Source organism: Mesoplodon bidens, assembly GCF_964165515.1.
Source record: "Mesoplodon bidens genome assembly, chromosome: 15".
Lineage (NCBI taxonomy): Eukaryota > Metazoa > Chordata > Mammalia > Artiodactyla > Ziphiidae > Mesoplodon > Mesoplodon bidens.
The window spans coordinates 55,051,101-55,074,995 of record NC_138171.1 but is presented as its reverse complement, the minus strand read 5'-3'; the positions used below and the strand labels follow the sequence as shown (position 1 = coordinate 55,074,995).

Below are 23,895 nucleotides of genomic sequence, written 5' to 3'. Positions count from 1 at the left end.
TACATACGGGGCTTGCAGTCCCCAAGCTACAAAGTGGCTGGATTCGAATCCTGCTGTGTTGTCTCCTTGGGAGGGTCTGTCCAGTAAGCTGTAGGGTCTTGGTTTTGCTGAGCTAGGTATTCGGGTGGTTGTGGCGGATGCATCAGCAGAAGTGCCCACGATGCTAGTCACGCGGCCTAGAGAAAGGAAGCGAGGGGCCCTCCCTCCACAGGCTGCAATCTAATGGAGGAGGCATTTGCAAGGCCACGTGTAAGATCTACTGTGGGGCATGGTCAACCACGGAGGGTGGGTTCATCAAACCATTTATCTAAAGATCTGGCAGCTGTTTGGAGGCAGGGTAGTGGGAAGAGAGGGAAGGCATGCCAGGCAGCGGGGCCAGCAGGAGCCAAAGCACAGAGGTGTGAAATGGTAGTGTGGGCGAGAAAGGCAAGCAGTTTGATGTGGCTAGAAGCTAGGCTAGGTGAAGAGGTAGACAAAAGCTATAGCTGGAGAGACAAGCAGGGGCCTTGTGTGAACCAGCTACACCCAGTGTTTCAGAAGGTCAGCTCTAAATACAGAAGAACCTGGGTGTGGATTCCAGTTCAGCCTTGTACAAGCTGTGTGACCATGGGTCATGTTTTAGAACTTCTCTGAGTTTCAATTTTCATCTTTGGAAAACAGAGAGGCAAATAATACCATCTACGTTAGGACGAGGAAATGGAGAGCCCAAGTACCCAATCTTGGATCACACCATTGATGAATGGATTTGCCAGGATGCACATCTACTTTCTATTACACATACAACTTTACAGTTCATAAAGCTCCTATATATTGTCACTTAATTTTACAGATTTCAGATCACTAGACTATATTTGCATTGTATTTTTTCTCTCTGTAATTGTCATGCCTAGTCCACGTGGCGTTCTGGGGTAAGCATCCTGTCCGGCTCTACCATGACATGGTGGGTCAATAGTAATGCAAGGGTCTCAGGTTTGCCAGTGCATCAGAATCATGGGGGAGCCCCAGAAAACTGCAGTGGTCTGGGCCCCATCTCAGCATAACTGCACCAGAACCTTCAGGACTGCTGCTTGAGCTTTCTCTTTTATCCATCTGTGGTTAGAACCATAGCAGAAAAGTTTCTTGAAAAAAAAAAAAAAAAAAAAAAAAAAAAAAAAAAAAAAGTTTCTTGAGTAAGTGAGTAAATGACCGTACTGTATGTATCGATCAGTATAGGCTAGTAAATGCTATGACAACCAGCAACCCCAAACAATAAAGGTTTGGTTTTTGCTCACATTATATATCCATGATGGATTGGCTGGGGGCTCTGCTGCTCGACAGAGCAGCAGCCCGGAAGTGACACATACTCCCTCCATTCACACACCCTGGCTGGGACTCGTCATGTGACCCCACACAGGTGGCCCAGGAAGTGGGTTCCAGTGTGTGCACAGAAGGTGGGGAGCCAGAGGTGGGCCACACAGATGACTGCCAGATTCTATGAAGCTGGCATCATTAACTTCATTTTCATTTCAAAGTGAGACTTAAGAAGCTTGCTCAAGGCCAGATAGCAAATATGGAGCTGGACTTGAGCTCTTTTTCTGTTTTTCTCCTGGCTCAAGGCCATACTTTTTTTTTTTTTTTTTTAATGGAACGAGGCTGGATGGTGCATGGCATTAAACATAGTAGTTAAAAGCCTGGGATCTGGATTGCCTCCAGACCTTCAGCTCTGCCACTTACCAGATGTGTGAGTTGGGCAAGTGACAGAATCACTTTGTGGCCATCAAAGAGACAATCAAAGGCTGGGAAGGGCAATGGAAGGAGATGTTTTCTGGAATGAAGTGTTTGGGGCCAGGTAGGGCTTACCTGAGTGGGATTGATATTGGGTGAGGATGAAGGAGGTTGGTGTCAAAGGTTCCCAGGATTTGGGGTGGCCCCTGACACACCCAGGAGAGATGAGTGCCTGTTCCCCATAAGTTGCTTCCTTCCTCCCTGCCCCAGTGGGAATGTTTGGGCTGCAAGGAACGGAGAAGCCAACTCAGGTTGATTTAACCACATGCATTAGCTCAGAGAAGGGATGTCCAGGGACTTGTAGGTCTGGGATCAGTCCAGCAGCTTGGTAATGTAGTCAGGGACCCAGGATCTTTTGGTTCCTCCGCTCTGCCTTGCAGACTTTACCTTATCCAGCAGTTATGGAAGAAGCCACTGATGGCAACTGAGATTCCATGCCAGGCAGGGAGAGCAATCTGGCTTCCCGGGGCTCTCTCTTCCAGTAGAGAAAGTGCCCTTTGCCACTGCCCCAGCGAGTCTCTCTCCAAGTCTCACTGGCTCCAACCAGCTTCAGCCTATGAGAGGTCAGCGTTCTTGGTGGAAACACTGGCCGATTTAAGCAGAAAGGGGAATGTAATAAAGGATGTTAGGTAACCCACAGAATCATTGGGAGGGCTGGAGGAAAGAAATTGAGGCTAAGCTTCTAGGAAGAATGCCCCAAACCACACTGCAGGCCCGGCCTGATCAGCTAACCATCACCCGGCCTGAGTTTGCCGTCACTACAACCATCACTGCCGTCAGCACCCGTGCGGCTTCTCCACTGGGAGCTCGGCCCTGCAACCGCCATCCCCAAAGCTGGTTGCTTTGGCCACCGGTCACATCAACAGAACCGAGGCTCACGACCAGATTCAGCCTCACGTGGTACATCTTGCTGGCAGAGCTTATGTCATATCCCTTGTCCTAGTTGCAAGGGAGGCAGGAGGTGTGCAGCCTGATTTCTGCTCTAGGGTGGTGGGATGTAAAATGTGAGATCTCCTCAAATACAGATCAGCTGGAGATACAACAGCTGTGTCACGACAGCCTGCCCATCCTTGACAGAGCACTGGTGGGGCAGAGGCGGTAGGAGTCCATAATGAGCTTGGATAGACCAATGGGGAAGGATGGTATGTGGAGACCAATGGCGTTACCCGGGACACACATCTGTCTCCAGGCGGGCTCTCTCCTCTCTACTGTCCCCATGTGATCAGGGTGTGTACCTGCCTGAGATGCCTCTTAAGGCCCCAGTCCACCTGGCTCTCCCAGTTACCTACTCTCACCTATTCTTTACGGACCCATCCCTGTCTCCGCAATGCTCTCCCCTCTCCTCCTTACCTAGTTCACACTAATGCATCCTCCAGAACTCAAGTTCAAGGCAAATTCTTTCTTACCCTTCCATCCAGCCTCTTTTGTTTTTCCTGGTCATTTGCTCTTCTTTTTCATTCTGTATATCACAAGACATTTCAACATTTATTGGTTCAGTTATTTAATTAACACCTCTCTTCCCTCTAGGCCATCAATATGATGGGAGCATAGACTGTGTCTTCCTCACAGCTACTAACACAGTAATTGGCACTTAAGTGCTTAAGTTTTTATTGAATGAATGAGGGTTAAACAAATCCCATTATGGTCATTTATAAAGTTCCTCTTGGATCAAAGACATTTTAATAGTGCTTTTTGGAAACCATAGGTTAAACCCTTAGAGGTATACGTATTAGAATCACCCTGATTTTTTTTCTCCATCTATAATGCCCTCTATGGATCTTATTACATCCACCCCTGCCCTGTGAGAATCACTTCCACAGTGAGCCATTGCCATTGATGGGAACATGTGACATGCCTTGTATCAGGGTAGAAACCTAACCTGGGGTACCATGGCCTGAGGGTAGTGGCAGCTTCAGTTCCTATAAAAACTTTCCTCATGGTGTCACAGTGATTATATTAACCCCCAACCTCACGAAAATTCTCTTAACAAGTTTCTTTTTGTTTTTGCCAACAACTTAAAAATATTTGGGTGGCTTTTACTATGTAAGGGGAACCTTTTGTAAAACAGGCTGCCAGTCTCCCAGGAAACTGGGAAGAGAGGGTGTATCAGAGCTTCAGGAGAGCCTGGTCTCTTTCCACCATCAGGAGGAAGGGCGGGGGTAATTTTGTCCACTAAAGAGCAGTGGATTGTTTCCAGTGAGCTAGAAACTAATTTTATTTCCGTATCTGAGCATATAAGGTCACACTCTCCAAATTGATTTGGAATTTATATCAGGAGATGGGGAGAGAATAAAATAACTCAGACATGTAATAATAGCTATAATTTCCTGAGTGCTTAATCTGTGCAAGGCACTTTTCTACATGCTTCACATACATTAACTGGGTCCTCTTCCCAGCAACCTATTTATATCTTTATTTTAGGTCAGCAGCCCTCAACCTTTTTGGCACCAGAGACCGGTTTCATGGAAGACAGTTTTACCACTGACGGGGTGCAGGGGGAGGGGGGAGATGGTTCGTCGGTAATGCGAGCGATGGGGAGTGATGGGGAGCGGCAGATGAAGCTTCACTCGCTCACCTCCTGCTGTGTGGCCCGGTTCCTAACAGGCCGCGAATGCAGCCCGGGGGTTGGGGACCCCTGTTTTAGATGAGAATATCAAGGCACAGTCCACCCAGATATGTATGGTATCTTAGATTGGAGTCCTGACCTCAGGGGATTTCTACCTTTACAGCTTTATGAAGGCCTCTGGGGCAGAGAGAAACTTGTTGGTCCTTGAGGCCAAAGTTTGCAGGTCTGAGGACAGCCTGACCTGGTGGAACTCCAGCCTTCCCACTTACCACCTGTGTGTATCTTTGGGCTGGGCAACTTCTCTCCCCTCTTATGCCCTTAGTTTCCTCACCCGCAAAATGGGGACAACGATACCTCCCTCCCGATGGGATTATTGGGAGGACTAAATTAGCTAATGAATGGACAGCACCTGGAGCAGTGCTTGGTACCCTGTAGCTGCCCATCAGATGTGATTTCCCTTCCTCTCTCACTTCTTCCACCAGGTGGGTTGGGTGCTGTTCACACCTGGAGGGCACCTATTACCTCTGGCCTGCAGGAAGTGGCATTATTTCTGGAGGGAGTGAGCAGCCTTGCAGGGTGGGCAGGCCAGAGATGGATGTGACTGTCAGGTGGCCTGGGCAAGCCCCTGCAGACCCTGATGCAAGGTTAAGGAATAGCTAGAACCTCCAAGGCTTTTGATTTTACAGCAGCTTGTTGGCCCAGACATGCTAGCTCATGGGACTTTAGTGCAAGGCAGTACTGGGTTCTGGATTCAGACCCAGGTTCAAACCCTGTCTTACCGTGGAGGCTTAGGCTAATTTCTTCATCTCTCTGAGTCTCCATTTTCCTATGACTTGACTTGGAAGAATATTGGTAGTGACCTTGAAATGCCCTCGATAAATGTTAGCCCCTCTTTTTTAGAAACAATTATATGTATAAGGTTAAGATTTTACCCCTAGGAAGAAGTCACACCTTTCTCTGCACCCCCTGACATCCATGTACATTCTGGTTCTGTGTCCTGTGTCCCATTCTACTGTGCTCTCTACCATCAAAACGCCACCAGTATAAAGAGGAGACCATCGAATATAAATAGTTTTCAGGGCCCTGTACAGGGTCTGGCACAGGGAGGTTTAGGAAGTTCGTGTATTGGGGGAGAAGCATTTTCCTGACGGCAGCTCCATAAAACCAGAGGGACTGTAGCAACTGCCCTCCTAGGAGCGCCTCCTCTCACCTTGGTGAACCTTGGGAGGGAAGTGAAGAAGGGCTGAGATTTGGTGCCCTCAGCGGAAGGAACAGGGACAGGGTCTGGGGATTGTCATGGAGGCGGGAAAACTGGGCTTTGTCTTGAGCGTCAGACAACCCCGAATGCCCACTCCTAGCTTTGTGACCTAGAGGTAGCTGTTGTTAACCTGGCCAAGCCTCCATTTTATCCTCTCTGAAACGGATAGGATGGTAATACCCACTTCTTGGGGGCTCTTGAGAGGACCCAGGAGGAGTTGTAAAAGTACTCGGCACCTAGGAAGCATTCCAAGACTGGCTGCTGGGATTATTGTTGTCACAGTGGTCACAGCCTTTGCAAACACTCCAAGGTCCGGGGCCCCGGGCGCGCGCATGCGCACGCGCACCCGGTCAGCCAGGTGAGAGGGAGGCTGCCGACCCGCACCTGGCTTTTAACCCTTCACCTTCACGGAGCGGAGGTGGGCGGAACGGATGCAGAGACCCGGACGCAGGGTCGCGAGCCCGGCTAGACCTAACCCCGAGGCGAGGGGGCGGCTCTTCGGGAGCGCGCCTAGCCTGCTACAGGCCGGGGTCCGCGCGCGCCGCGGAGAGGGCGGGGAAGCGCGGAGGGGAGCGAAGTCTCGCGAGATCGCGCGGCGGCTGTAGCGGCGGCGGCGGCGGCGGCGGCCCGGGAGGTGAGCTGCGGGAGGCGGCAGCGGCGGCTGCGGCTGCCGTTGGGGCTGAGGAGCGGGTGAGAGCGGCGGAGACCGAGGGCCGGACGGGGGAGCCCGCTGGGCAGGCGGACCGTGTCCTGGGCGGCCTCCCCAGCCGGCCCTGCGGCTGCAGCGGAGCCGCCGGGTCCGCGCCGTCCCGGGACCCGCGCGGGCGGGGCGGGGCTGCCGGGGCAGGGCCGCGGGGCCGCAGGGCCAGTCCCCTCGCAGCCAGTCCCCGCACGCGGGTGCGACCGCGAGGCACGCCTCAGTTTTCCCCGGCGGCGGGTTGGTGCCGTGGACGCGGCGCTGCTGCCCGCGGCAACACCATTTATTGAGCCTTAACCGTCTGCCCGCGCTTACGCGGTTCCACTGCTGGGCTGCACGGAGAGGTGAAGCGCCCTGCCCAGGGTCACGGTGCTGGGACACGGTGGAATCGGGGTTTAAGCCCAGGCACAGCGAGCCCAGCGCCCCGCCCCGTACTTGCCTCCCATCCTTCTCCCCACCCCCACTCGCTGGGTTTTAGGGCTCGAGTTCTACTCTGGTCCCGATTGGGCTGCAGAGGGTGTGTCTGGGAACCCCCCTCCCCCTACTTGAATGCAGCATGGCATATGAGTTTATTGGGTGAGAGTCCTTGGCTTTTGTCGATTTCCCAAAAGGGTCCCTGCTCCCGAAATGGTCAATAACTTTTGTTTGGCCCTGTGTGAGGGCAGAAGTGGGCTTAAAAGCAGCGGTGTGTGCCGGGGGTGGGGCGTCAGGTCGAATGGAAGTGGAATATTGGAGCCCAGGGCTTGCTTTAAGCAAGGGAAACTTTTCAAGTTTGTTTTTGGTTAAGCACGTGATTCCACTCTTTGGAGCAGTGGTGCTCAACTTTGTCAGACCAAGGCTCCTCCCATTTGCAGCAGAAGTTTGTAAAGCCCCCATTACAGCTCTGAAATGAACTTCGTAAGTAATGTAACCTACCTACATACATAATTGAAAATCAGTGTGATGCTCCGATTTAAATGTAAGGGAGAAGTAAAAGGAGAACTATATATGACATGCATTGCCATATCACATCTAGCACATACTGCTGTGCTGTACCTGCTTCTAGTGAATAAGCTTGGCTTGAAGACAGGTAAAAATATCAGGAGCTATTTAATACAAGAAAAGGAAAGATAAGAGAGATAGATAGACACAGGGGTAGGGGACGCCTAAGTGTTGGGATAAACTTTTTATGATAATGAAGAGAGAAACAAGTCCGGGTTGAATTAGGAATAACATGCCAAGATAAAGTACAGACTATCTCAATCAACATGTAAATAATATTAATATAATCCCTCCATGATCGCCACATTTTCAAACGACATTGTAGGGCAGCTTTTGTGCCACAAGCTTGGAGGTACTGCTGCTTCGAGGCACCATGGTGGATTCCTACCGCTTATCACTGATAATAATGAATAAAATATTAGCTAGATTGAAAGGGTTTTTTTGTTTGTTTGTTTTGCTTTGTTTTTGATTCGGTGCCAGTATGTTACTTAGTAGTGTAGGTATGCTCAGTATTGTGACACTGCAATTATATGTTGAGTTAATGCATGGTGTGAGGAAATGGTCACTAATTTTTAGACACTAGTTATTATTCAATCTCAACTTCCCTCACGTTAGCTACCTTCCCCTGAATTACTGGGGTTTTTCCATAGTTTCTTGTGAAAACTGTTTAGTATTGTGTTCTAAAGTAACACCAGTTATGGTGATAAATCTGGCTGGTCATTGAAACGATTCTCAGGACCAGGATAAATCTTCATTATGTAGATCTGTCCCATGCATTGTGAGAAGTTCAAGCATCCTGGCTTCCAGACACTAAATGCCAGTGGTGTGCCCTAGTCACTTGATAACTAAACATGTCTCTTAGAGGACCGTACTAGCTCCTTTGAGATCCACTCTAAAGAACAGTCATCGTTGTCTAGTCAGTTATAACAGGGAGTGGGGCAGAATTTAACTGACATTCAAACAATTCAACAAAACTAAAATGACCTATAATCATATTGTCCTCAGTCCTCCTAATATGATTCATTAGAAATTGTTTTCATTTGAAACTCTGTTAGTCTTGCTGCTATGGGGAAAATGCAAATTGAGTTGAGAAAGTTCAACTCCGACTATTATATAGCTACAGTGTAACATGATGAATTTCTTCAACTTTTGTTAAATCTACAAAGGAAGTTTATTTTTCCTTTTCTTTGGATAGATAAATTGCTTCTTTGCTATAAGATGTTTGTTTATTGTTCATTGCTTGTTACTTTTGAAAGGTGCTATGGAAACAAGCATGTAAGTAAAGGCTTTTGTCAGAAAAGAAGGATATATTTTGTACCTGCTTTTTGTATTTGGAGCGAGTGTGACTATTGAACTTGAAACCTTTTATCCCGGAGTCTTGGTAGTTTCTGGTGGGATTAATCGGGTGAGAGGGAAGAAGGGAGTTGGGGGGCTCCTTCCTTTCAGAACGTGAAGTTTCTCCCACTGCCTCCTCTCCAGAGGTCTCCCAGGTGCCAGACCTAAAGGTTTTTCCTACAGTGATCCTCTGATTATTTTTACTTCCCCTTGACCCATATGTTTTAACAGGACTTTAACAAACTGCACTTATTAAGAAATGTGTTTGCCCTGTTTTGTTTTGTTTCAATAAATGACATGGCACCTCCTAGCAGGAAGGAAGCAGGGTTTCAACCCTGAAGTGTTACTGCAGTTGGCCTTTAATTGGGTTGGGGGTCTTTTCAGGGGGACATTATTTACTCACTCATTAAACACTTATTGTTGGGGGAAAATAAATAAATAGCCTAGAGATAGCTACATTGAATACTTTTGGATTGGAAAATTATCCAAATTGAGTGATTAATTTGTATTACTTTGTGCAAGCAGTATCATGTTCCAGGGTAAAAAGAGGTCACTCTTTTTTAATCACTACCTTTTAAAAAAATACTCATATGTACAAAAATGAACCAAATAATATTGCGTGGAAGTTGAAACCGTTCCAGTGTTTAGGCGTGGGACAGATTGTCATATGGACAAAAATCCATGCCTCTGTGGATGAAAATGCATAATTTATTATGTGCATATCTCTGAGACTTATAATTAAGCTATTTCATTGATATATTTTTTAAGATGCATATCTGAGATGGACTGGTATCTTAAAATTGACAAGTCATGGTTTAATTGGCAACTTTTGTTCTTAGTGGTACATAAAATAATAGTGTGTCTGGAAATGATGGCATCTTATCGATAGATGCAGTAAGATAGGGATATGTAGAAATTTCAGCACATTGATTAATGTTTAACACCAAAAACTTTATACAAAGGATGACTTGCAAAATGAAGATACATAACAGTTCCAGGTCCTTCCATCTCAACTAGAATTCTTTACTTGGAAGATGCCTTTAAAGATTTTCCCCCCATGTAAAACAAATGGAGAATCAGTGTTTGTAAATATAAGAACCATTTTCAAAATGTTTAGAAGGAAACAAACTGGTGATTTTTCATGGAAAGCAGATGGTATGGTTAATGTGTTTGAAATAAAGTTAATCAGACAGTATAACCAGGCAGATGTATGAATATGCCTTCTTGGTTTTTTTTTCCCATTCTGGAAGGTTCATGGGTCCACTTATAAATGAAAGTTGTCTCAAATGAGACATCCTTAAATTGAATTTCAGCAATTCACTGTTATTTTAATAAGACATATGCTTGAAAATGTATTTATTCCGAGTTAAAGACAGAATTTATATGGGAGGCTACATGATGTCTCCCATCCTGGAAACCTGTGTACGGACTCTGCTACTGAGGGCAAATTTCATAGGAAACTCAGCCACGTGAAGACTATATACCTTCTTCCCCAGGTGGATTTGAGCTTTTCTTCGCAAGTGCACTCCCCAAACCAGCAGCACATCAGCAGCTTCCTGGAGCTTGTTTGAAATGCTGACTCAGGGACTCACCCCAGACTTCCTGAACCAGAATCAGCTTTTTAACAATATCCTCCTCCAAGTGATGCATGAGGATGTGTAAGAAGCATTGGACCAAATCACTGGCTCTCAAACTTGAGTGTGTATTACCAGAATTACTCCCTACCACTCCCAGAGTTTCTGGTTCAGTAGGTCTGGGCTGGGGCTTGAGAATTTGCATTTTTAACAGGTTCTCAGGTAATGCTGATGCTGCTGGTCCAGGGACCATACTTTGAGAAGCATTAGGCTAAAGCATCCTCATTGCGCTTTCCTATTCTCTCTTCTGATTCCTTGCCCCCCAAACAGCGCTTTTATAGATTATTATAATCATGTGCTTTAGCTTGATTAAAGGAAAAAAAAATCAGATTGTCTTGTATGATTTTTAGTGATGGCCACACTAATCTTGCTTGTTAATATCTAATTTCAGAGAAAAATTCTTTCATTTTTATTTACTATTACTGTTTTAATTGAAGTATAGTTGATTTACAATGTTGTGTTAGTTTCAGGTGTACAGCAAAGTGATTCAGTTATACATACATACATATATACATATATACACATATATATATATTCTTTTTCAGATTCTTTTCCATTATAGGTTATACAAGGTATGGAATATGGTTCCCTGTGCTATACAGTAGGTCCTTGTTGTTTATCTTTTTTATATATAGTAGTGTGTATCTGTTAATCCCAAACTCCTAATTTAGGAAAAAATTCTCTTTTAATGCATGTTGGATTTTGACTCTAGGTGATAAGTAGTTCTCTTTCTCTTCGTCCTGTGAGTTATACTTTTAACACTTTAAAATTCTTTTTGTATATATAAAATGTTCATGTGGTTCAAAAACTAAAATGGAGTATTTTGAGGAGTCTAATTTCCAACTCTGTCTTGGTCTAATATACTCCCTTCGGCCACAGGTAATTTTTTCTATTTGTTTCCTATAGATGTCTATTGTTTCTTTGTGTAGATACAAGCAGATACCAGTATATTCTATATATTCCCTCCTTTTTATATAAAATGTAAATTGTTCTGACCTTGTTTTTTTTTTTTCAGTTAGTATACCTTTAGTATCTTTCTACATTAGTATATAGAAAACATTTATTTAACAGATGCAGAATATACCATTGTGTGGCCTGTGCCAGAGTTTAAGTAGCCCCAATAAATGATGAAGTATCCCAATAAATGATGGATACTTGAGTGTTTTCCAGTCTCTTCCAGTCACAGCCTGTGGTGAATAACCTTGTGCACATATCATTTCGTATATGTGAGGTGTATCTGTGGGATATCTTTCCAGAAGTGGGATTGCTGGGTCAGTGAGCAGTGCATTTATAATTGTGACAAATGCTGCCCTCTTTCAGGGTTGTACAATTTTGAACTCCTGCAGGTAATGCATTAGAGTACCTGTCTCCATAGCCTCTCCCAATAGAGTGTTTACCAGCCTTTGGATTTGTATCAGTCTGAAAGGTGAAAAGTTACTTGTGGTGTTAATGTGCATTACTTTGATTATGAATGAGGCTGAGCATCTTTTCACATGCTTAAAGGCTGTTTCTGTTTCTTTTTCTATGAACCATCTGTTCATGCCCTTTCCGTGTTTTTCTTTTGGATCGCTTTTTTCTTATCAATTTCTAGGAATTTATAAATTAGAGAGATTAGCCCTTTGTGATGTGAGTTGCAATTTCCTCAAGCTTGTCGTTTTTTAAAAAATTACTGTCATGTATTTTGGTATAGAGAAGTCTTTAAAGTTTTTTCTTTAAATTTTAAGTAGTTAATATTTTATGGTGTCTGGATTTTGAGTCACGGAAAGGCCTCCAAGAATTTGGATTTGGCCCATTTTTTTTCTTTCAGTGTTTTTTTCTTTTATGGTTTCATTTTTACACTTAAACCTTTGATCCATTTAGAATTTATTCTGGTGTTCAGGAGTGATATATAGATTCAACTTTTTCCTTATGGCTACCAGTTATCTTTACCCATTTGTTTCAGAATACAATACACCTTCATTATATTCTGAATTTCCAGATGTATTGGGGTGCATCTCTGGACTTTCTGTTCTATTCCATTAAGTCTTTCTATTCCTGCACAAGTACACATTATTGGTTTTATAAAATGTCTTAATGCCTTGTAAAACTAGTTTTGCCTGTTGCACTTCGTTTTCCTGGCAATTCTTGCTTGTTTATTTTTCCATGTGAACTTTAGAATCATTTGTCAGTTCCAGAAAAAAAAAACTTAAGCAAATTGAGATCATGTTAAATTTATAAACTAACATAGGGAGAATTGATATCTTTCAGATATTGAATTTTCCTATCCAAGAACATTGTGTATTTTTTCATTTGTTTGGTTTTACTCCCGAATCCTTCTGGAGCATTTTCAGGTTTTTCTCATATAGGTTTTGCCCATTTCTTATTAAATTTATTGTGTGTGTGTGTGTATATATACACATATACATGTGTTTATATATATATTGTTTTTGTGAGATCTTCTTTTCCTTTATCTTTTCTAAGTCGTTTTTTTTTTTAAGGTTTGTTTTTAGTTTTTTTTAATTAATTAATTAATTATTTTTTGGCTGCATTGGATCTTCGTTGCTGTGCGCGGGCTTTCTCTAGTTGCATTGAGTGGGGGCTACTCTTTGTTGCAGTGCACTGGCTTCTCATTGAAGTGGCTTCTCTTGTTGTGGAGCACAGGCTCTAGGCATGCGGGCTTCAGTAGTTGTGCCACGTGGGCTCAGTAGTTGTGGCTCGTGGGCTCTAGAGCGCAGGCTCAGTAGTTGTGGCACACGGGATTAGTTGCTCCGTGGCATGTGGGGTCTTCCCGGACCAGGGCTCGAACCCGTGTCCCCTGCGCTGGCAGGCAGATTCTTAACCACTGCGCCACCAGGGAAGTCCCTCTAAGTGGTTTTGATTGTTTGTATGAAGGCTGTTTATTTCTGTGTAAGTACAGAGGTTTATATACCCTGAAGTTCTAAGTAGTTTTTAACAGACGTTAAATTCTGCAGAATCCTTTATACATTTTTGCCTAAGAGAAAAGAAAGCCTTGGGAGTCAGGCTTACAGTTAAATTCTGTGGCTGCATTTATGAGCTCTGTGGACATCTGGGGATCTATTTGACTACTCTGAGCCTCAGTTTCCTAATGAGTAAAAGGAACATTTCTGGCTTGGTAAGAATGTTGGGAGTATTAAAAAGAGCTTGGGACTCATCACTTAGTGCCACTTCCACCACCATCACTGCCAGCGGCAACATAGGTTGAGGTTGCTGTGCTCTTTTTCTTCTTCCTCTTTCCCCTCTCACCTTTAAAAGAGAAAAAAAGAAAAGAAGAAAAATAATAAAATGATGCTAGACTTAAAGTTAAAAGCAAGTTGTGATTCACTCCCAGCAGGATAATCAGTATACTGAGAAGAGAACAAACTCAGCCCCGTGTTTGAGGGCCCTCCTGCCTGCCTTTCTAGCCTTGGTGCTGCTTGCCCTCTCCGGTGCACCCTGACCAGAGGCTGCTTAGCTTTCCCCAAAGGCCCCGTGTTTCCTATAATGCCATCCCTTCCACCCAGAATGTTCTGCTACCTAATTCTACCAGTTCAGATATGTGCTGCCCTGCACCCAGTAAAAAACACGATCTGTCTCCATGTGTAGCTTGTCGGTCCTATAGCTTGGCCTTGATGGACTGGAAACTGAGGAGGGAAACTATGTCCCTCATGTCCACCAAAGAATGCAGAATACCTGGCAAAGAACAGACACTCAGATATTTTAAAATAAGTAAATGAATAATTGACTTCGATCTTTCTTTTGCCTCGTATTATGTGTCTGGGTAATTCATCTGTCACCCAGTACATTGTAAACCCCTTGAAGATAAGGCTTATGCCATTTCTCAGTAATAATAGTAACAGTAATAATGGTGGTGGTGGAGGTGGTGAGAGGCAAATGGATTTATTTTATATAAGAACGTAATAATAAAAGCGAAAATTGATGTTCATTGAACATTTATTATGTTACAGGAACTGTTTTAAGGTCCCCAATGTGGATTATCTCACATAACCCTCAGCAGTCCTGTGAGTTGGATCCTGTTATTATGCACGTGGGGAAACCGAGGCACATGGGTTTATGGACTTGCTCAAGATCAGACAAGCTAGGAAGTGGTAGAGGTGAGACTCAGGTGCAGGTGTTCTAAGTCTAGCAACCCAGCTTTTCACCTGCTGCAAGGTTGAATACAGTCATGTGTAGGCCCTCCACCCATTTAAGAAAAGTTATTTATTCCACTTGCACCTGCTCATTTTCCTTCCCAGTCGTGCCATTTTAGTAACTTGTATTTTATTCTCTCCGATTCCTCTCAGACTTCATGTTCTCCAGGAGGCTTTCTCTGACCACCCTGCCTGGCATGAGTAGATGTTCAATTAAAAGTAATTTTAACTTTTTTCCCCCCTAGGTTCACAGTAAAGGTGCTAAGAAAGAGAATGTAAGACAGGAAAATAACTAAATATTTTTACTGAGGTAAGTTTTTTATGATTTAATTTTTTTAAAGGAAATGTCTCTTATTTTTTAAAAATTCCTTTCCATAGCCTGCTTTCTTAAGATGTAAGAGGGAGATTGTTTTAGGAGTGTTTAAGTTCATAGAACCTGAGGTTCTTAAAGTAGATGCCAGGAATGTAGGCTGTTTGAATAAGGTCATTTGGCTTCCTTACTTCTTTGACTTGAATCTTTAAATTTCCATCATCTCATGGTTTTAAAGCATGGTGCTGAGAAGGAGGTCCCACAGGTGGAAATCCATAAGCTGTTTGGTGATTATATATACTTGCAACATTCAGTGAGAACTTTGATTTTAAAGTAGGGAGTTGAAGGGATTTGAAGCCACTTGGTGAGATTGCAACACTTTATTTTCTTAAATGAAAATGTGTTGTTTATTTTCCTATTATAATAGTGAGAAAAAACCTCCCTCAATGACACCTAATTCCTGCCACCCAGAAATGGCTGCCATTAATATTAATATTTTGGTGAAAATCCTTTTAGAAATTTATCTATGAATATAGAAGTATTTATATACAAATCTTTAAATAAATTGGTTTATACTATATATGGTGGTCATTTTTAAATGCAACAATATTTTTATATATCTACACATGAATTGTAAGAGGCATGCATAATCATATATGATCACTTTACTGACCATGTAATATTCCATTGTTTTAGAGGCACCATACTTTATTGAATCATTCCTTTGATGACCATTTAGATTGTTTCTAGTGGATAATAGTGTGTTGATTAACCCTGTACTTAAATCATTGTATACGTGTTCATTTATCTTCTTAGAAGGATAACTACCCACACTGAGTTTTGTTCATCTTTTTAATCCTTGCCAGTCCAATAGGAGAAAAAAATGGTATCTTTTTTTTCTTTTTAATTTTATTCCTTAATTTATTTTTGGCTGCATTGGGTCTTTGTTGCTGCGCACGGGCTTTCTCTAGTTGCAGAGATCAGGGGCTGCTCTTCGTCGCGATGCCCGGGCTTCTCATTGTGGTGGCTTTTCTCGTTGTGGAGCATGGGCTCTGGGCATGTGGGCTTCAGTAGTTGTGGCACGCGGGCTCAGTAGTTGTGGCACACGGGCTTAGTTGTTCCGCGGCATGGGAGATCTTCCCGGACCAGGGATCGAACCCGTGTCCCCTGCATTGGCAGGCGGATTCTTAACCACTGCACCACCAGTATCTTTTTTGAGATAGCAGGGTTTTTGACTGGAGTAAACCTTTTATGTTTTGAAGACCTCTTTCATTTGATAGTCTTACATAAAGAATTTCCTCATTGAGCGTATACCTGTGATTCTCATGTGTAAGTGAGACACTCTCTTGGACTTTAAATGTGATGAAAATGTTAAAATATGTTGAGTTCTTTGTTTTTAGGTCTGTTGCCCTGATTAACTCATTATAAGTATTTTAAGATTATTGGCAACTAACTAATTGTCTTGGATACTGAAAGTTTTCCTTTATAGAGAGTAATACCTTTGTTTTTTATTCACTTACAGTGGACCTTAAAGAAGCTTTAAAAACTAACATCTTTCAAACATGGATACCAATTGTAGAATAGCATACAGAATGTGATTTACAAATTTGGGTGATAACAGAACATTGCTGAGTTATGTGAATATGTGTTCACGTGTAAACCTATGAATACTGATGTTGAGTCTCACCTGTCCAAAGGATTTTGCCAGTTTCTGATATGAATGTGAGATCTAATTTTATGTTTGTTTTAGATTTTATTTCAGTCAAATAAGGGTTACCTAAGGAAGGTCTCACATGAAACAGATACCAACTTTGTTATTGACCTACTGTTTGTTCTTTGACTTAATAAAAAGCCAGTTAAAATTCATCTCTTTTTCCTTGACATAAAATGTATCTTATAGAATGCCTTTCATGTGGGTGCTTTACTTTTCACTCCAAGTTAACATTGTTGAGGCTGGGACCAAGTGTGTTTTATTCACCGTCTTACATCCAGCAACTAATGTGATATCTGGCACGTACATGGCAGACACTCAGATCGTTTTTGAAGGAATTAATGATTGGTGAATATCATCACTGTTAAGTTAGAATTAAGATGTAAATGAGAAGTGCCTTAAATTTTAATTAAGAAATTTAATTTCTTGGAGAATAAAACTAGCATTTGTGATTTTTAAATGCATCTAAATCTAGACATGCATAATTGTAGTGACACTTGCTACCATAACATTTTGTGATGTTTTGTTTGGACTGTTGATTTGGATTCTATCCCGTTTCTTTGCAGAATCACATATACTACTGTGTTTTAAATCTGCTTTTTTGTCTGTTTTTTGTTGTTGCTGTTAAGGGCAAAGTAAGTGAAGTAGGTCAGGTACTAGATCTTATTAAAGAACCCTATTTGTTTCATATTACAGGCATGGGAATATCTTACAGTTATGTTATTTGAAGACAAGGATAAAGTAAATGCCCCCAAATATATTTTAAGTTATAATGGAGAGAAATTGAGTTATGTTTTAGTTGGGGTTCAGCATTTATTAAAAATAAAAGTAGATAAATAGATTGCTAGCCATTAAGAAGAATGTGTAAATCTTTGTTAAGTATCCTGCCTATTAAGCTTTTCTGACTCGTAACCCGTTTTTCACAGCCAAAATAAACAGAGAGAATGGAACAATTATCTAATAGAATAAAGCAATGTTGAGGACTCTTGTTTCATACATTTTGTTTCCACTAGAGTATGGTATTCTAAAGAATGCATGTGCTAGTTTTTTGGTTTTTTTGTTTTTGTTTTTGTTTTTTTGCGGTACACGGGCCTCTCACTGTTGTGGCCTCTCCGCTTGCGGAGCACAGGCTCCGGATGCACAGGCTCAGCGGCCATGGCTCATGGGCCCAGCTGCTCCGCGGCATGTGGGATCTTCCTAGACCGGGGCATGAACCCGTGTCCCCTGCATCGGCAGGCGGACTCTCAACCACTGCGCCACCAGGGAAGCCCGTGTGCTAGTTTTAATCAGTATTTTAGCAGCAGTTATTGCATGTAAAAAAAATTTAACTTATTAAATAATCCCCTAGCAATTTTTATTTGTACTTTAATTTTCTTAGCAACTCCTTCCTTAATAAATAGTCTAAAGTTAAGTCTAGGCAGACTTGAAAGGAAATTATTGAGTCTTCATTAGTAGGGTCTAAATTAATTAGATTTCCTGGACTTTACCCTCTGATATCATATTGTGGCAAATGGTATGATCCTGTATTCGTTTTCTAAAATACCCAAAGTTCTGGGTTCTTATATCTCTTTTCTGCAGTAGTATAGGGATTTGCTTATATTGTACCTTTCATTTCACTGATGAGTTAATTTCTTTAATTGCATGCTTTAAAATCCCAATTCTAAAAATACTCCTGGAAAGTGAGGCATTACTAGTAGTAGTAAAACTGGAGTCTTAATTAAACTTAAGACTTTATCATTTATTTCTCCTTTTAGCTGCATTTGTAAAAAATGTTATACTGTATTTAAACAGATTTCAAGACATTCTTATGTATTTAATGGGTTGGATTCTGTGCATTTGCAAGTTTCCTCCTATTTTAGGCATAAAGGTTAAAGTTTAGACTGGCAGTGTAAGTGGTTATTTGATTGGAAAGTTAGAAAGAGGAGAAGTTCTGTCTTCATATACAGGGTGTGTGGTGGTAGAATATTTAGGTGAAACTGTTTCATGGTCAGGGTGAGAGTACTGAACTGCAGTAGGAGGGCAAAAAACTTGTTAAGTGCTTATATGTGATATAGATAACAGCTCCCTAGCAAAGCCAGCACTCTGGCCTTACTCCTGTAGTATCTGTAATGAGTTGGTCTCTCACAGAGGTTTTTTTTGTTGTTTTGTTTTTTTGGTTTTTTTAGAGGGCTGTATTATTTTTCACTTGTGAGATCAATGTTTTATTTTTTATTTATTTTATTTATATTTTATTTTTGGCTGTGTTGGGTCTTCATTGCTGCGCACGGGCTTTCTTTAGTTGAGGCGAGTGGGGGCTGCTCTTCGTGGCGGTGCACGGGCTTCTCATTGAGGTGGCTTCTCTTGTTGTGGAGCACAGGCTCTAAGTGCACGGGCTTCAGTAGTTATGGCACATGGGCTCAGGAGTTGTGGCGCATGGGCTTAGTTGCTCTGCGACATGTGGGATCTTCCCGGACCAGGGCTTGAACCCGCGTCCCCTGCATTGGCAGGTGGATTCTTAACCACTGCACCACCAGGGAAGCCTCCAGAGAGGTTTTATTAAACTCTGAGTCTTAACGGGAGAGTTTTGGAAAGAGGGGAGAGAACAATAGCTTTGGGCCACAAGTTCCATAATGAACGTGGTGCTTAGTGAAACTCTCCAGGAATAGCTATCTCCAGCCTCCGAATGTCCCATTGCCCTTGAGACATTTCCCTCCTTGCTAACCCTAGAAACTTTTCCTGGTGTTGTGGTGTGATGGAGCATTGTCTGGAGATGGGCGGAGGGAGTCTGACCGTCTACCGCCGCAGAGTCTAGATGCTCTCTTTAAGTAGACTTCCAGCATGGGAGTATGGCATATCCCAGCACTGATGACAAATATGGGAAGTCCATACAAGCTTTACCTTTGTTCCAGTGTGTTCAGAGAGGACTCCTAGTTCATGGTGAGGGTTATGTTTGTGTCTGCTAAACCCAGTAAGTTTTGTTTTAAGTAGATTTCAGTCTATTCTAATGTAACAAAGTTTTTCAGTCTGAATGTTCTAGCAGCCATCACTCAAACGTTAATTGCTGTCAGTGGGAAGGGATATCCTCCTACATCTTTTCTGGAGCGTTTGAAACCATCCCACTTCCTTTTTCTTTTACCTTAAGAACTGATTACTGACACTTGGGAATTATAATCAGATTGCATCAATCTTTATGGAAAGGTTACCAATTATTGCACTGGAAAATAGGCATTTGTCTCTCATAGTAAGTGTTTCTCTTGGTGTGTCTCTCTCAGTTCATTGCTTTTAAATACCTCTTAGGTGAATGAATGCTTTGTGTCGTGCCCTGATTTAATACATTTAAAACAGACTTTATTGATGGCTTTCTTACTTTCAGTTATATGGGAGGGGGAATAATTTATTCAGTATGGAATTTTCATAGGATATTTCGGTTGCTTAGATGTCCTTGGGGTAGAAAAGAAAGGTTGATGTCAATTACTTACACTGTGATACAAGCTCCAGAATCAGTATTTGCATTGAAGAGTTGAGAGCAGTGAGGATATTTATGGTGGGGATGTACATATAGAGCATTGGACTCTACCTCTTGTGTGTATTCTCTCATTTTGTTCTCTAATGACTCTCTGAGGCTAGATACAGTCACTCCAGTTTTAGAGAATAGAAGGCCTTGGTTATGAGATTTGTCTTTCGGCACTCAGCTAGTAGGCTTAAAACAAAAAAGAAAAACAAAGCAATGACTTGAATCCAGATGTCTCTGGCTCTTCTTGTGTACACCAACAGAGAAAAGGGTCTCACAGTTGTTAGAATGTTTCCATTATTGTAGGTAAGTGAAATGTTGGGTGGAATGAAGACACAGCTGCTTTACTACCACCATCACCATTATTCTTACCCTCCTTTTTATTTCTAATGTTCTTCAACATTAACTGATAAAGTTGAGGAGCCTGCCAGTGTATCTGGCTTATTGTGTTCAATACAACATAGGCTTGTTTAATTTAGCAGTGCTCTGAGATGAAAGGTTCATGACGGCCAAGTACAAACAGACCTTCTGTGGGATGTTAATTTTGTTATAGGAGAGAATGCTTGTTTTTCCTCGCTCTGTGCTAATAAAGAAGCTGGCACATTTTCTCATGAGTTAAAAAGGCCTTGGACTTGTTGAAATCTGTGTAATCAAAGGGAAGTGAGTGGTTCTGATAAACATTTTTCTTTGCGCAGTCTTTGGTTAATTCCATGTCATACCTGCCAGAGAAGTGCAGTGTGCTCTTTCCTTCTTTCCTCTTTTTACTTTGGATTTGATATTATGGTTGGGATTTGGTGGTAGGAAAATAAATCATTTCCTCGTTTGAACAGATTGTGTGTTTTTTTGTTTTCTTTTATGACAGATTATCCTGTAGCAGGCAAAGTGATTCAATCAGACCTCTACACAGAGGTGTCACTATATGATTTTGTGCAGTGATTTTTTTTTGTAACAGTTCTATTGAGATGTAATTCACATACCATAAAGTTCACTCGTTTAAAGCATAGAATTCGGTGGATTTTAGTATATTCAGAGAGTTGCACACAGATCCCCACTGTCTAATTCCAGAACACTTTCATCACCCCAAAAAGAAGCCCCAGGCCCAGTAGCAGTCACTTAACATTCTTCCCTCTCGTTAGCCCGTGGCAGCCACCATTCTACTTTCTGTGTCTATGGATTTGCTTATTTAGAGTATGTCATATAAATGGAATCATAAAATATGTGTGACCTTTTGTGTCTGGCTTCTTTCACTTAGCATGTTTTTGGGGTTCATCTGTGTTGTAGCATGTATCAGAACTCATTCTTTTTTGTTGCTAAATAACTCTGTGGCACGGAGATATACATTTTGTTTATTCATCCCTTGATGGCCACTTAGGTGGTTTCCATGTTTCGGCTATTATGAATAATGCTGCTGTGAACATTCATGTACAAGTTTTTTGGGTGGACACCTGCTGTCGTTTCTCATGGATTTATACCTAGGAGTAGGATTGCTGGGTCTCATGGTAATTCTATATTTAACTTTTTGAGGGACTGCCAAACTGTTTTCCAAAGCGGCTGTACTATTTTACGTTCTGATCAGCAATGTTAGAGGATTCCAGTTTCTTCACATCCTTGCCAACACTTGTTATTTTTTGTTTTGTTTTGTTTCTCATAGTAGCCATTCTAGTGGGTGTAAAGTGGTATCCCATTTTGATTTACATTTCCCTAATGGCTAATGATGTTGAACATCTTTTCATGTGCTTCTTGTCCACTTGTATATCTTTTTTTTAGAGAAATACCTATTCAAATTCTTTTCCCATTTTTAAAATTGGGTTGTCTTTTTATTGTTGAGTTATAGGATTTCCTTGTATATTCTAGATGAACCCCCCCACCCCGGCATATGTCCTTATCAGATATATGAATTGTAAAAATTTCCTCCCATTCTGTGAATTGTCTTTTCACTTTTTTTAAATGTTCTTTGAAGAAGTTTTTAATTTTCATGAAGACCAGCTTATCTATTTCTCTTTGGTTGCTTATGTAGTCTTGTCTCTGCTTGAGATTTTCTGTAAGTTAAAAAAATCACACCTTATTTCTACACATCTCTCATTTTTAAAATTGGTGCAAAATTAAATGGTCAGCTGTTAACTATACAGTGGGTTAGAGGTTTTAAATATCTTTCATGTTTTTCAAATATTCTCATCTAATTCAAAGTGAGAAGACCAAGTTTCCTAATCTAATACCGAATGTGCCTTTTTCTAAATTAGAAAAATGTCTTTCGGTGTTCTGCCTAGCTCAGAATTCATGTGTCATTCTGTGAACATTTTTAAGTGTTTTGTATGTACTGAGCACTTGATTTGGCTTGGGGATCCAGAGGTGAGTGAGACATGGCCCTATCCTCATGTGAACAAGAGCTCACATGCCAAGCTAGAAGCATCCACGGAGGACAATGGAGGTCCACAGAAGGCAGGAAGGAGTAGTCTCCTGTATCTAAGTAAGAACGCCTCGCTGAAGAGTGGACACTTACAGCAGCTCTGTTGAGATATAATTCACATATCATGAGGTTCACCCATTTAAAGTATACCACTCAGTGGATTTTAGTATATTCAAAGTGTTGTGCTCAATTCACAAAAGTGGGTAACAATCAGAACTTTTAGTTAGGGTCATTGATTCTCTCCTTCAGTTTCTTGCTACTGGGTATACAATATGTCTGGGACCAGATATCTTCTAGTAGCTGTATTTAGCATTCTTAGTGTAATAAAATGTAGGCAAATGTAGGCATAGGTGTGGTGACTTTGATGCCTAGAAGTGAGCCTAAAGGAAACCACTTTTCTTTAATTTCTTCAGGTTTGCCACGTTTTCAGAAAGGAAAATATCCTGCTTACCAATCAGTTCAGCATTGGGGTGTGTGTGTGTGTGCGTGTGTCTGTGTGTCTGTCTAAGCTGTAGCCCAAGTATTTCCATATAGTCAGAGCATGAAATGTTGCTTGCCTGGAGAGGAAGGTTAATTGTAGAGAGCTGAGTGTGTCCTGTTAAGGAAGTTAGATTTTGCCCGTATTGATGCTGGAGCCACTCCAGCAGGGGGAGAGTGATGTGGTCCCTCTGGCTACTGTATTATGGATGCTAGATGCAAGGGCAGGACTGGGGACAGGAGACCCGTTAGGCTGTTGAACTAGTCCAGGAGGTGATGAGGACCTGAACTAAGGTATTCATGGCAAAGTTGGATAAGACACAGGCTGGAAGTGTTTAGGAGCTATTAGTCAAGAATCCTGGCTACAAGTAACAGAAACCCTCCTCAAACTATCTTAAGTTCAAAGAGGGATTAATTGTAAGGTTCCTGGAGAAGGTTGTAAAAGGTATGATATGCTGCAGAAACCAGGAAAAGCCAGAGACCTTGTGGATTGGAACTGGTCTCCTCAACACAGAGATTCTTTCTCCCATCTCTGCTCCCTCGGGCGTCTGCATATGGCAGGGGCCGTTGTCATACTCTCCAACCAAGAGGAGGAAAGAGCTCCTCTTTCCCAACTTTAGTTTTTAAAATCCCAGGGGCTCTCTTGGCCTTGGGTTTTGTGCCTTCACCAGGCACTGGGATCTTTGGAAGCTGTCTACCACCATCTCATTGGGGGTTCCCAGAAGAAGTGGAAGAAGGTTGTTCTGGGCAGAGCCAACCATGTACATCTATTCTGGAAATTCTGAGATTAAGAAAATCTGAGGAGGAAGGGAGGGCCAAGAATGCCTCCCACATTTGTGACTTTGGTAACCTGTGATGGCACATTTCCATCCGAGAATGAGTTCAGGGAGCAGGCAGACCGGAGTGCAGTGGGTAAACTGAGTTCAGTTTTAGACCGACTTAGACTGGAACATAGGACTAATCACAATTTGTATGTTACATATTTTTATGATTATTAGACTAGTTTGGCTTTCTTCACAGTTAGAAGCCCCTTGAAGACAGGGACTGTCTTGTTTTCTTCTCTCTGAACCTTCAGAGCCCAGCATACTATACTTGGCACATAATAGGTATTCAGTAAATATCTTTGTGAATGAATTCA

General features: G+C 42.2%; 1 protein-coding gene across 9 annotated transcripts in view; it reads left to right on the top strand.

The window, feature by feature from the left end:
* The first annotated feature begins 6,180 nt into the window (after positions 1-6,180).
* MRTFB (myocardin related transcription factor B) overlaps positions 6,181-23,895 on the top strand; it is a 209,386-nt gene continuing 191,671 nt past the window's right edge. For 3 of the 9 annotated variants that reach the window (XM_081257988.1, XM_081257984.1, XM_081257983.1), the window contains exons 1-2: positions 6,193-6,278; positions 14,608-14,672. The gene's annotated coding sequence lies outside the window, so the exon portion shown is untranslated. The other 6 variants (XM_081257989.1, XM_081257985.1, XM_081257987.1 and 3 more) reach the window with 5 other exon arrangements.